This window comes from Chionomys nivalis, chromosome 11 (assembly GCF_950005125.1).
Source record: "Chionomys nivalis chromosome 11, mChiNiv1.1, whole genome shotgun sequence".
Taxonomy (NCBI): domain Eukaryota; kingdom Metazoa; phylum Chordata; class Mammalia; order Rodentia; family Cricetidae; genus Chionomys; species Chionomys nivalis.
In genome coordinates, this window is record NC_080096.1 from 9631080 (window position 1) to 9644704 (window position 13625).

The 13625-nt window shown below is 45.7% G+C and overlaps 1 protein-coding gene across 5 annotated transcripts in view; it reads left to right on the plus strand.

Moving 5' to 3' along the window:
- The first annotated feature begins 6055 nt into the window (after nucleotides 1-6055).
- Prdm2 (PR/SET domain 2) overlaps nucleotides 6056-13625 on the plus strand; it is a 106066-nt gene continuing 98496 nt past the window's right edge. For 4 of the 5 annotated variants that reach the window (XM_057783619.1, XM_057783620.1, XM_057783621.1 and 1 more), the window contains exon 1: nucleotides 6056-6148. The gene's annotated coding sequence lies outside the window, so the exon portion shown is untranslated. The remainder of the gene's footprint in view (nucleotides 6149-13625) is intronic. The other variant, XM_057783623.1, reaches the window with a different exon arrangement.

Consider the following 13625-nt stretch of genomic DNA (forward strand, 5'->3'; position numbering starts at 1 on the left):
GAGGAAACGTGAATTGAAGGCATAGTCTTCCCAATGTGGAGGACAGAATCTAGGGTCTGCCTCCAGCTAAACCAGCACTCTACCACCGAACTGAGTCCCAGCCTTGGCTATGGCTAATATTTTTATTTTAGAGATGATATTTAAATGACCAAAGAGAGCATTATATTTCTTATTCAACAGTATTTATGAGGAAGACACCTGTCTGTCACTGAAACACAATGGTTGGCTTCTCTCTCATGGGGCTTAAGATACTTTTGGGGTATATAACACACATGTTCAGGCGTTGCACTGCAGGAGGCAGTACCATGTAGTTGCAGATACAGGTTGTGATGAGACCCATAGAAAGAGGAAACCACCCATGTGGGCTCTGCTTTGGGACTGGATAATGTCTTTCAACACTCATGTACTCTGGGACCTCAGAATGCGACCTTTCAATGGCATCTTTGCAGCTGCAATTCGTTTGAGACCATCCTGGTCTAGGGTGACTCTCAAATACAATGACTGGTATTCTTCCCAAGAGGCTTGTGAAGGCAGAGGCTGCTGAAGGCATATGGTCTACAAGCTGGGGGGGGGGGGGAGTACAGAGGCAAACCCAGAATGCGGAGAGAGACGTGCAGCAGGCTATGCCCCTGGGCCCTCAGGATAAACCGACCCCACCCTTACCCGCAGGCCGCTGAGAACGCCTGTGTGTTGTTTTAACCCACCGACTTTGCAATGCTGTTTTCTCCAGAAGCCACCTAACTAAGGAAGCGCTCATCCAGAAGCGGACTTCTAAAGGAAGACCCAACTATGGGTGCAGAATAGAAAGGGTGATGGGAGACTCTCAGCCGAACAGCAAAAGAAGCAGCCCTGCATTTCCCGTGTAGAGATTGGTTTATGCCGAGGATGTGTACGTAATGAGCAGTAGTCTACGGAGGAGGAGGAGGAGGGTTCATCCTGTCTGCAGTTATCCCCCCCCCTCCCCCCCGCAAAGGCAGAGCATGCGACTTCTAACCGACTCACCTCCCAGTGTGGCCACCTCAGCGTAGCCTGTGGATTTCTGCACCTGATTCATCTTCGGTTCCCTCCCACACTGCTGCCGCTTCCTGCTGAAAAACATTTCACTTTGTCTTTGTTGCCAGTGGATATGTTTTATTCATGCCATCGTGGTGGTTGGTTAGCGAATTAATTCTGCCTTCGAGGACCGCGGAGATGGAACCTTCCCTTTGTGTTCTGGGGAACAAACCATGTAGGCTTTTGAGCCCAGCACACTGGAGCTTCTGAGAAAGGAGCGAATCCGGCTACTGAGGGGCATCTGTGTGGAAAAGGCTGGACCTCTTACCTCATTCATTAACATGTTTGGCTCGGCTCACAGAATGCGACGGAAAAATGAAGAATCTGACATCTGTGTCTTGTTTGGGATAGAATAAAGTTATCGTTGCTAGAATTGCTATTTTATCATTTTGAAGTTGCTCTTTTTTTCTCCTTTTAAAATTCTATTTTTAAAATGTATTTATGTATTTTATGTATATGGGTATTTTTCCTGCTTTCTGTCTGTGCACCACATGCATGCCAGGTGCGTGCAGAGGCCAGAAGAGGGCATCGAATCCCCTGGGACTAGAGTTGTTGTGAGCTGCCATGTGGGTGCTGGAAAGAAAACCCAGTGCTCTAAACTGCGGAGCCATCTCTCTAAGCCCTCTTTCCCTTCTTTTTAAAAAATACTGTTTAATTTTTCCCAGGAGAGGGCCTGCCTGTGGGTTTGGGTATGGTGGCACATGCCTAGAATTCCAGGAAGCCGAGGCAGGAGTAGTAGCAGTTCAAGGTTATCTCCAGTCACTCGACAAGGTCGAGGCCAGCTTGGGCAAAAGGAGCCTGTCTCAAACAAAAGAAAACAAAACACCTGTGGCAGGCAGGGACGATGACTCAAAGGATAAAGAACTTGCTGTATAAATTGAAAAATGAGAGTTTGGATCCCCAGCATGCAGGGAAGTGGTGGGTGAGGGTGGCTGCTCACCAAAAATTCCAGTGCCCTGGAGGTCGAGACAGGGAATCCCAAGGTTACCTTCTAACTAACGAAACTAGCTGGATCTATGAGCTTCCGGTTCAGTGAGACACTCTGCCTTAGTTAATAAAGTGGAGAGCAATCAAGACAGACATCTGATGTCAGCCGTGGGCCTCCACAAGCACATACGTGAACTCACACATGCAAGGATACATACACACCACACACATACGCATGTAACCCCCCCCCCCGACATAAACAGTGTGGGGAGTCAGTCCTGAAGGGCCTGGTAAGCTCTGACTGCGTTGTAAGCTGCTTTTCTCAGTCCAGTCCTCTAGCCCTGCTTCCCCATTCTTGCAGAGCTGGGGCGGTGTCTGGTCCCCCGAGCCCTGGTGCACTTGAGGACTGGAAGCAGCTTGAGCAGTGGACACCACACAGTTCCTTGACTCCGTCTCTGACTTGATAGCAGCTGTCTGGCTACGACGAGCTCAGCTTCAGCATCTTCCGGAAACTGCAGGAGTTAAGACTGTGTTAAGGCTGAAGACACAGTGTCAAGAGGGGAAGGCGCTCGGTACAGGTGACTTCCTTCCCCTGCTTACAGCTCAGCCTCGCCACTGTGAGCAGCAGCTGCATCGTGGGGCTGCAGCAGGTTTCTTAGGAGACAGTGTTGCTCCAAGTTTTTGTCAGACGAGAAGACACAGGTTTTATCCCCAGGATGTCTAATGTCTAGTTTTGAACTTCATTTTATTATTTTTTTTCTGAGACAGGGTGTCTCAGTGTAGCCCTGGTTATCCTGGAACTTGTTCTGTAGACCAGGCTGGTCTTGAACTCAGAGATCTGCCTGTCTCTGCCTCCTGAGTGCTGGGATTAAAGGTGTGTGCCACCATCACCTGGCTAACTTCATTTGTGTTTATCTAAGGATAATCAAGAAAATAAGATTTACATCTTTTGGTTGCTCGTGTGATTAAGATGTCATTCCTCTTTAATCCCAGCACTTGGGAGGCAGAGGCAGGCGGATCTCTGTGAGTTCGAGACCAGCCTGGTCTACAAGAGCTAGTTCCAGGACAGGCTCCAAAACCACAGAGAAACCCTGTCTCGAAAAACCCAAAAAAAAAAAAAAAAAGTCATTCCTTGCTTGGGTGAATGATGTGCAGAAGGATGGAGGATAAGAAAGAAGGGCAAAGGGACCAAACCAAGGAGAAACTGCTCATAAGAAAAGAGACTTTGTTTTGGTTCCATTTTGTTGTTTTTAAGGTCAACAGTGCATTATCTGAACAAGCAAGGTTATGAGGCAGGTTCCTCACTGTTGGGGCTACTTACTATGACGGCACCTTTGATCTTTTCAGAGCTGTTCTTGCCTGACAGTTCAGGGGGATATTTAGGATGTGCGCCATCTTTTTTATGCAGCTCCTCTTTCATTCTTTCCCACGCTGGGGATTGAATTTAGGACCTTGAACTTGCTAGGTAGGGGCTCACTAGATTGCCCAGTCTGTCCTTGTACTTACTCAGGAGCCTAACAAGCACTTGAACTCAGGATCTTCCTGTTTCAGCCTCCCAAACAGATAGGGTGGGAGGCTTCTGTCATCAGACCCAGCTCTCTTTATGCACACATAGACATGCTCTTCCCTTTACCTACTTACTCCAAGTCATGGTTCTCTTGAATGTGATGACAGCTGATAACTGCGGCTGGATTGGCCACCATGACAACATTTACACTAGAATTAATCCTTGAGAGCATATGTGTGTGTGTGTGTGTGTGTGTATGTGTGTGTGTGCTATCACACAATGACTGTTGATCTAACTCTCAAGTGTGTGTCTCTGCAAATATACAGGCACCATGGATGAGATGGTTGCTTCCTACGGAGTCGAACTGTCCAAGTTAAAAACTTGGTCTCAGCCGGGCGGTGGTGGCGCACGCCTTTAATCCCAGCACTCGGGAGGCAGAGGCAGGCGGATCTCTGTGAGTTCGAGACCAGCCTGGTCTACAAGAGCTAGTTCCAGGACAGGCTCCAAAGCCACAGAGAAACCCTGTCTCGAAAAACCAAAAAAAAAAAAAAAAAAAAAAAAACAAAAACAAAAAAACTTGGTCTCATTTCTTACATTTATTTACTTATGTAGATGAATACTTTGTATACACTTACATCTGCACATGAGATGACAGCATCCATCAGAAAGTTGTGAGCTGCCACGTGGGTGCTGGGAATTGAACTCAGGACCTTTGGAAGAGCAGTGAGTGCTCTTAACCACTGAGCCATCTCTCTGGCCCCCTTGGTCTCTTTTAGTAGCTGGGCCATGTCTTCCTCGCTGTTGGTCTTAGCTCCCACAGCTGGCCATGAGCTCATCACACCTGGCTCTGATGAGCATAAGTCATGCAGAGTGGCAGAACCTAGCAGAGAGCAAGGACTGTCAGCATTCAGGGAGTCTGACGTTCGCTCGCACTGCCACTGAAGAGTAGTTCGAATTCTCTGACCTTAGCTATAAAAGTTTTAATCTTTTGGGAGGGGGAACTCTGTAAATATTGCTGTGGTTTTCTTCTCAAATGATGACTTCTGTGGCGGTTTGGTGATAGATAAGATGGTGGTCTCCCTTTTACTCCCACAGATGATGCATGGGTTAAGTTGTAAGGCACTAATCAAGTAAAGAGTCCAGTGGCGACCCCTATCATAATCCTGTATACTCTAGTGACATGCTCACACATTTTTTTTTAGGTTTACAAACTCTCTCTCTTTTTTTTTTTTTTTTTTTTTTTTTTGGTTTTTTGAGACAGGGTTTCTCTGTGGTTTTGAAGCCTGTCCTGGAACTAGCTCTTGTAGACCAGGCTGATCTCGAACCACAGAGATCCGCCTGCCTCTGCCTCCCGAGTGCTGGGATTAAAGGCGTGCGCCACCACCGCCCGACCCAAACTCTTCTTTGAATAGTGAAATAAGCAGCAAACCCTTGATGTTTTATTTCCTTTTTCCATGGTCTCTATGGTGACCCAGTCATTTTCAAGACCTTGACATGGGACATTATCTTCACTTGTCAATAACACTGAGGAAACGATCAGCTACATTGCCCTTATTTACAGTCAGCGTATCCCAAGATCCATGTTGAGTGACATGTTTTCTAAATTCCAGGTACATTTCATGAACTTGTCTGTGTGGTGGGATATCTGCACATGGTGTGAAGATGTATTTGCTGTGGCTGGTGTAACAAAGAGCTGAATGACCAAATAGCTAGGCAGGAAGAGGTTAGATGTGACACCTGTATCCTTCATCTCTGGCTGCATCTTTCCACAACTTTAGATTGATAGGCAGGCAGCTGGGTTCCTGTCAGACATCTTTTTTGGGGAATGTGCAGAAGCGATTTCTAGTTCAACCCAGTCTATTTCCATCACCACAGTCCAGACATCTATTTGCTATCTTGTCTGTAAATATTGACTCAGTTTCCAAGGGCAAGGGTTGAGGTGTCACAGTTCCCTGGCATCGACCTAGGTCCATGGCTGACAAATGCCCCCTGGTAAGGGATGAACGCAGCCACCCAGTTGCATCTGCCTTGCTGGAGTTTCATTTTAGTGCATGTGGCTGCCCTGCTCCTTTGCATACAACTTAAGTGGTCTATTTGCCCGACAGGTATAATGAATGGCCTTCACAGTGGTCCCTTTCTTCTGTTCTTATTTTGCACGAGACATGATCTCATGGTGTGGTCCTGGATGTCACTATGCAGATCGGCCTGGCCTTGAACTCACAGAAATCTGCCTGCTTCTGCCTCAATGAATTTTGGCCTTAAAGTGTGCGCCACCGTGCCCAGCAGCCCTGACCATGTGAAGGGTGGTGGATTCTCTGAGGAGCTGTGAATCCCTCAGCCATAACTCTTCCGTGGTCAGCCTGGCCCAGCAATGGCGACGCGGGCTTCTCTCCGAGGGTGACGCTCTGGGGTCCGCAGTGAATCAGTGATTGACAGCGAGGCCAACACAGCCCGTCAGGGTCACGCCGCGGAGCCCTGTCGGGGCCCCGAGGGGTCGCAAGCCACGAGCTCCGCTTCGGGTCGGTGTCGGGGCGGCGGGCGCCCCACCGACGTCACTTCCGGCCGGAGCCAAGATGGCAGCGGCGGAGCCGCGGACGCCGGAGCGACGGCGGCGGCGGCGTCGTCTCTGGGCTCGCTGAGGCGCTGGCACGTCGCTTTCTGGTGAGGGGCGGCGGAGCCTGGGCGGGCGGGCCTCGGGGGACGCCGCTCGGTCGTGGGTCACCGCGGCGGGGGCGACCGGGCCGGGCGCTAAGGGGGCTGCGGGGCGGGCTGACGCGCCCCCTCCGAGCTTCCACGGAACCGCTGGGGACCGGTGGCGAAAGCTGACCGACGCCTGCGGGCGGCGCCGCGCGGCTCCCGCCCTGCGGCTCTCGAGTCTCCCGCGGGCAAGTTTGGGGTCCTCTTTGTGGCGGCGCGGCAGAGTCGGGGTGCGTGGCTTGCGGGCTTGGCGGGGTCCGCACGTGGGCCCCGGGCGGTCCCCATCGGCGGGGCTGTAAGCTCGGCTCTGCTCTTTTGTGTCCCGCCCGAGCGTCTGGGCGCATCTGCATCCCCCGACTTGGTTCTGTGCCTCGAGCCTTTGTGTTTTCCCGTATAGTTTCTGTGTGGCGTGAACCTGGCATTGGTCCCCTTGAGTGTTTCCCATCGACCCACTGGTGCGTATGTGCGTGTGACACAGGTGTGCACTAACATACGTGTGACTGATTTCGGTTAGTCAAAAGATCGGTCTACCATGTTTCTGACTGAGGATGACAAGTGAGACACGAAATTCACCTAACAGGTCAGTGTTCTTCCACGATCCACGCGTGAAGCACTAGCCCACGGCCTGGTACCATTGGGTCGGACCTCTTGAGCATTGGGGACAATCCCACCGAGAACCGGGAAGCCCGGTTGTCCCTTACTACGAAGTTAGAATTTGCACCTGGAGAAATGGGGTTCCTCCCACCGCCCATGTTTCATATTTTGAGGGTTTGGGTGTATTTGATCTATGCACTTGGCTTTTTACTGAATCCCAGTGCCTTGCCCTTAGAACCCTTTAGCAAGACCCTGGAATGTTTCTGTCTGGAACAAAATGTCTCCAGAGCATGACTTAAGATGTATCTCAAAGTTTTTGTTTACTTCGGGATTATTGTTTAAAGTAACATTTTACAGCAAAAGGAATTTACCAATGGTTCTTTTACCTACAATAGTGCAGACTGCGGTTTCATCCATCCTGCCCACGAAGGTATTAAAAAAGGGATAGGAAGTTTGCATCCAGATATTAAGGAGGAACTAAGAATCATTATGTTGTTTTCTTCTCTGTAGAGTTCTGTTTTTGAGACTGAATGTAGCTGCTACCTTCCAGGCTTTCTTACCAACACCTTACTCGATAAAAAAAAAAAAATCTTTCCTATGTGAAATTTCAGCTTAGCTTTGAAGACCTTTATAGATCATTTTATAAGTCCCCTTTCTTTCAAGCCCTGGGAATAGAGCTGTAAACCCATTGTTGGAAGCAACACCCGATTGCATTTGGTGTTATTTTAGGGATCTATTATTTTGTTTTAGGCCGTTGATGCACTTAGGAAAGTTCCTAGACCCAGGGATAGAACAGCAATGCTCAATGTTTGCTGTTTGTTGATGGAAGAGCTGGCTTCATTTGGGTTTGTTTTGTATTTTTACACAGTGCTCAAGATACTAAGGGGCAACTTTTTAATAATGTATTGGATCTGTAAGCACAAAACAGCAAAGTAGTCTCACTGTAAGACAGTTGGAAAACAGAAAAAAGCACAAAGAAGGAATAGAAACCGGGCATAACCTTCCGCCTCCACAGATAGCCATTGTTAACATTGTAGCAGATTGTCACCAGCCCCTCATGGTGTGCCTGCTTGCATTTCTTTATGCACACATATTCATTTATAGAAGCATTTGCGTCTGTATTACATTTTATACAGAATCGATATGTTGTGTGTATTGATGTAGCTTGTCTTCCATGATGCTGTTGTAAGTGCGTATCTGTCTTTAACTGTTCTTCATTTTGATGTTTAATGGCTGTCTGATATGTGGATGGGCTGTCATTTATCAACCAATTCCACATTGATCTGTAAGGCTTCTAAAGCCTGACATTTTCTTTTCATTAAAATTTGTATGTTTTTTCTCTATGATGAACTTTAAAATTCTGTAGTTACCTAAGATGTGAAAACTGAAAAAAAAATCTGCTTTTTAGCATCTGTCTACACGTTTTTTGTTTCAGCTACCTTTCTAAGAAGTAACAGTCCACTTCAGCTCCCCGTTTCCTCTGCTGCATCTGTGTAGCTCACATGCATGTGCACATAGTTTCTTTTGATGATTATTTTACATTGGTTACTTATTTATTCATGGGACTATTTCTTCAGAATGCTGCTATCTTTTCAAGTTTGGATCTGACTCAGACACCTTTCAGGGTCTGTTAAATCACAGTTACCAGAGTGGAAAGCACCTTGCATTATTTACTGTCTTTTGACTAGCTCCATGTTAGTTTTAATACATGTACCAGGGGAAGAAAGCCCAGCAGCAAATCTGCAGCATTCTCTAGAAAACTCCATAGTGGAAAACGACAGAGTATGTGGACATTGATGAGGATATGTCAAACCTGCATGCAGAGTCCATCTACAGGGACTTCTGGGTGTGAAGGGAAAAGTACCTGCTGAGCGTGGCTTCTGCTCCTGCTGACGTGTATTTAGTGCCTTCACAATTTGTGTGCTGGCCATCAGCAATTACAGTGCCTGGTGTCGTGGCCTCATGCTTGCCTTTTGAAGTTAGGAATTTTTAGTTAGAACTATAAAACATGGTTTTCATAGAGCAGGCTAGGGAAAGCTACTGAGTCCGTTAGTAGGGATAGCACATTTAGTTCCAATAAAACTTTATTTTTCAGCTACTGTACTGTTGACATTTGGACTGTGTTTTTTATTGTGTCTTTGTTGGAGGTATCTCTCTTGTCCTTGATGGAATGCTTAGCAGCAAACCCACCCCATAAAGTGCCAGTGGTTCCTCGCTCAGTTGTGACAAGCCATGAAGTAAGTCACCAGACATTGCCAGGTGTCCATCGGGGAGACAAAAATTGCACGATTCTCAACCACCTCATTGACTGAAAGTTCCTTTGCTGGGTGGTTGAATCATGGCAGCAGTTAAGGCTTCTCAAAGAGCTCTAAGAATAGATGCTATGAGCCGGGCGGTGGTGGCGCACGCCTTTAATCCCAGCACTTGGGAGGCAGAGGCAGGCGGATCTCTGTGAGTTCGAGACCAGCCTGGTCTACAAGAGCTAGTTCCAGGACAGGCTCCAAAACCACAGAGAAACCCTGTCTCGAAAAACCAAAAAAAAAAAAAAAAAAAAAAAAAAAAAAAAAAAAAAGAATAGATGCTATGGTTTATACCTTGAAGGAGGGAATGGGCTTCCTATCCAAATTCCTTTCAGCGTTGGCTTTTGTGATTACAGAGTAGCTAGCTCACTCTCTGCAGTTGAACATTGGCGTCGTTTCATGGCAAGAGATATGGTAGTGTGAGATAGCCTGGAGATTATGAAGTTTTCATGACATGGGATTGGCAGTCCCAGTATGCAGATTAAATTATTATGAAATTTAAATAAATTTGCATAGAGTTGATGGATGGTGAATAATTTAAGCATTTGGTCTATTATGCTGAATAGCACAGAAATAACTCTTTGCTTCTAGAAAATGAGACTTGAAGCAACTCCTTGAAGATTGATAATGAAAGCCAAATTGTGCTTTTTCTAAAATCTCCTTTTTTTCCCTTTCCTTAAAAACAAACAAACAAAAACCCAAAAAACCCAACCAGTTATGCACAGAAACTTGTCCGAAGGAAGGAAAGCTTTCTTTTGGAATGTTTACCTGACACCAGTGCATTACATTTTAATAACAGGTAATTGATCTTCATGGGAAATGTGTCATTAATACACTTTCCACTGGGGGAGAAAATATGTCTCCAAATCTTTATTCTTAATCATTCTAAGTAAAAATTGTATTGCTTGTGGTTCTTTTTTATTAATTTATTTTTGGTTGTGAAATGATATTTAGTCAGAATGCACCATTAAATAAAATATATGAAAAAAAAACCCTGCCTTTGGAGCTGTAATTAGTAATGAATGGTTTTTCTGAATTACAGAAATATATGAAAAAATTCCAGTGCAGTGAATACATGTATCATTTAAGTATTTTTTCTTAAAGGGAATGGTCTTCTTCTCCACCTCCTTCAAGAATGAGTTAGAGTCATTGTATGTAGTCCACCTGGTTACTACAATGATAAATGCTTATTTTTTCCTTAATTATACTATGTAAGTAGTAGTTATTCTTCGAATCTTGGTTCATGTCATACCTATACTATGTTCTCATTTCTTGCCCCTTGGAATGTGCAATAAAAAAGTTTTATTGAATCTATATTTTCCAACTATTTTGGTGAAAAGAATATTTTGTAATCCTTGCAATAAATCATATTAGGCTTTGCTTTAAAAGAGCTGAATTACTTCTTGGCACAGTGTGTCTGAAATATGTAAAGCTAAATGGAAACGTTAGCTTGATTACTGTGGGCAGCCCATCTGGAAAATGGTAAAACCTACATATTTTATATGTACTTACATGTAGGTTTTCCTAAGAGTGTCTCATGGGAAATTAATTTAAATGATACTTTCAAAATTGAAAAAGAATTGTGAGGTTTCCCAAACCTGTATGTACTTGAGCATGAATTCTGTATGTTTCTTAAAACTGTATTCAGACAATGTATATTAAGCATATTTTGGAGACCATAAAAAATGACATTTAAATTGGTTCTCTGAGGCTTAAAGACTTTGCCATAATTCAACAAGTCTTGGCTTGCAAGATAGAGGTTTTGAAAAGGAAGGCTCTTGGGGGGTAAATTTAGATGCTTAATTGTGAAGCCCTGTTCCCACATTAGAAGATATGGGGATATTGTCTGCATATAGCCCTGTTTTCTCTGTAGCTTTGGAACCTGTCCTGGAGCTAGCTAGCTCTTACAGGCCAGGCTGGCCTCGAACTCATAGAGATATGCCTGCTTCTGCTTCCCAAGTACTGGGATTAAAGGTGTGCACCACCCCAGCCCAGCTTTCTTTTCTCTTCTTAGTGTTTGCAAAGTGGGGACAGATAATACATCCCTCCCTCCCCCCACTGGGATATTTTGAGCTGAATAGGTAAAGAATCTGCAAGCAGGGCCAGTAAGATGGCTCAGCATGTTAAGGCTCCAGGACCCAGTAGTAGAAAGGAGAAACCCAGGGGTTGTCCTTTGATCTGTGATGCCTTCACACACACACACACACACACACACACACACACACACACACACACACACAGTGATATAAGAACATTTTAAAACCTGGGTCTTTTATCCCAGCACTAGGGAGGAAGAGGCAGGCACATCTCTGTGAGTTTGAGGCGAGCCTGGTCTACAAGAGCTAGTTTCAGGCCAAGCTCCAAAGCTACAGAGAAACCTTGTCTCGAACCCCCCCCCCCAAAAAAAAGAACACTTTAAAAGATGCAAGAAGTTTATTGTTTTTGAAAAGCCAACATTATTGGTTTTGAAAACCAACATTTCCCTTAGATATTCCAATGCAGTATGTCTTGAGAGATAATGTGACTGTTGTTAAGAGAATTGTCCTTAGGCTTTTCGACCCCCCACCCTACACACACACACACACACACTTGACATAGCACAAGAGGTGACTGTTCCACTCAGTTCCATGCTTCCCACAGAGTCAAATCCATGTCTTCTCCCTACGGAACAATTTCTCTCTTGGCAGTTCTCTTTCTCGAGGCACCCCAATGAGACTGAAAATCTCTGCGACTCTATCTCTGACCTCCATGCCAGTCAGCAAGGAGACCAGTTTTCTCCTCTGACTGGTGTAGCTTTCTTTGGGAATGTCCGCCCTCTTCCGAGCATCAGATGCCGACATGGAGCTCACCCTCACCACTTTCCACTTCAGTCCATCCCTGTTCCCGACTGCTCTGTTTTTCAATGTCTTCACAGCCTCCCTGTTAGTCACCTTCTTTCCACACTCTAGATTATTTCCACCATCTCTTGTTTCCTGTTAACTGTAGTGTGGAGACTTTTGTGTGTGTGTGTCTTTCCAGTTATCTTGTGTGATTCAGGCTCTAATAGATTATTAGCTTTGGTCTCTTTGCGTAAATTTTCCTTAAATACCAGACTATATTTTGTTTATGGTGTCTCCTCAGTCAGAAAGACTCCGTTGCTCCTCCCAGGTGAATAAGGCCTTCCTAACAGACTGTCCTGAGACCATCTGTCCTCCTCCAGCTGTCCTGGCCTTTGCTTTTCAGCAATCTCGCTTCTGACTTAGCCTGCAGACAGACCTCCAGGGCTTGGGAGCAGGCTGAGAGGGCAACAGTATCTGGAGAGCTCTACTGTGCTGGGTTGATTTTTGTTGCCTTGACTCAAGCTAGGGACATCTGGGAATGTCATCTGAGAAAGTATCTCTGCCAGACTGTTATGTGGGCGTGTCTATGGGGCACTCTCTTGATTGTTAATTGATGTGGGAGGGTCCAGTCCACTGTGGACAGTGCCAGCCCTGCGAGGGTGGTCCTCGGTTGTATAAGAAAGCAGACTGAGCAAGGCAGTAAGTAGCTTGCCTATGTGATCTCTGTTTAAGTTCCTATCCTGACTTCTCTCAGTGATGGGCGGAAGCATAAGATGGAATGACTCCTTTTGTCCCCAAGTTGCTTTTGATCAGCAACAGAAAGCAAACTAGGACACGTACCACAAGGTCAAGCTCAGATTTGCCCTGGAATACAAAGCCCCCTGGAACTGTCCTCATCTTTTTTGTTCTTTCTTTCTATACCTTTGCATGCAGGGCACTATTGTACTGAACATAGCCAACCAATATCAAGAGATTTCATGTTTTTATCATCAACTCCTAGACATTTACTTTTATATTGAATTGAGAACTATTGCCAGCTGGTGATGGCCTTTAATGCCAGCACTTGGGAGGCAGAGGCTAGTGGCTCTTTGTGAGTTCAAGGCCAGCCTGGTTAAGTTATTTTGAGGAAATGTACCTATCTTAAAACAGTAACAACAACAAAACAACTCCTGTGTATTCAATTCTTAAACTGTAGATCATTGTATCCACTTTGTAGACCGTAGGTATTGCTACTGTTTTTAAGTGGTCTTGAGAACAGTGGTTGCCCATTTAGGGTGTAAACCCCAAACCTCAGATTATACAAACTAGCTCCCACCCTAAATAAAAAATCCCTCACTGAAGTGACATGAATCCTGTGATGTCCATGTGGCCAGCACCGTGATCAAGCACAGTGCCAGCAGCAACAGTGGCCAGTGTAGGTCACAGTTCTCGGCTTCTCACCTGTAGTCTCAGGAAACCCATTGTGGGTCTGAGTTCTGTACACGATTAGTTTTCCTGTGTTCCACAGCATGAGAAGATGAAACCTTTGGGAGTCTCTGAGTTAAATTTGCACTGGGGTGACATACTCACCATGTTCATGTTGCAACTCTTAGCGGGAGTCCTGAATATCTCTTACTTTTCAGTGTTTAACTATAAAGGCAGTGCTGTATTGGGAACTCTCGTGGGAAAAGTCACTCAAGGCAATCGGCTGAGACTTCGTAGGGTAACTGGAATGAGTAGTCACATTCC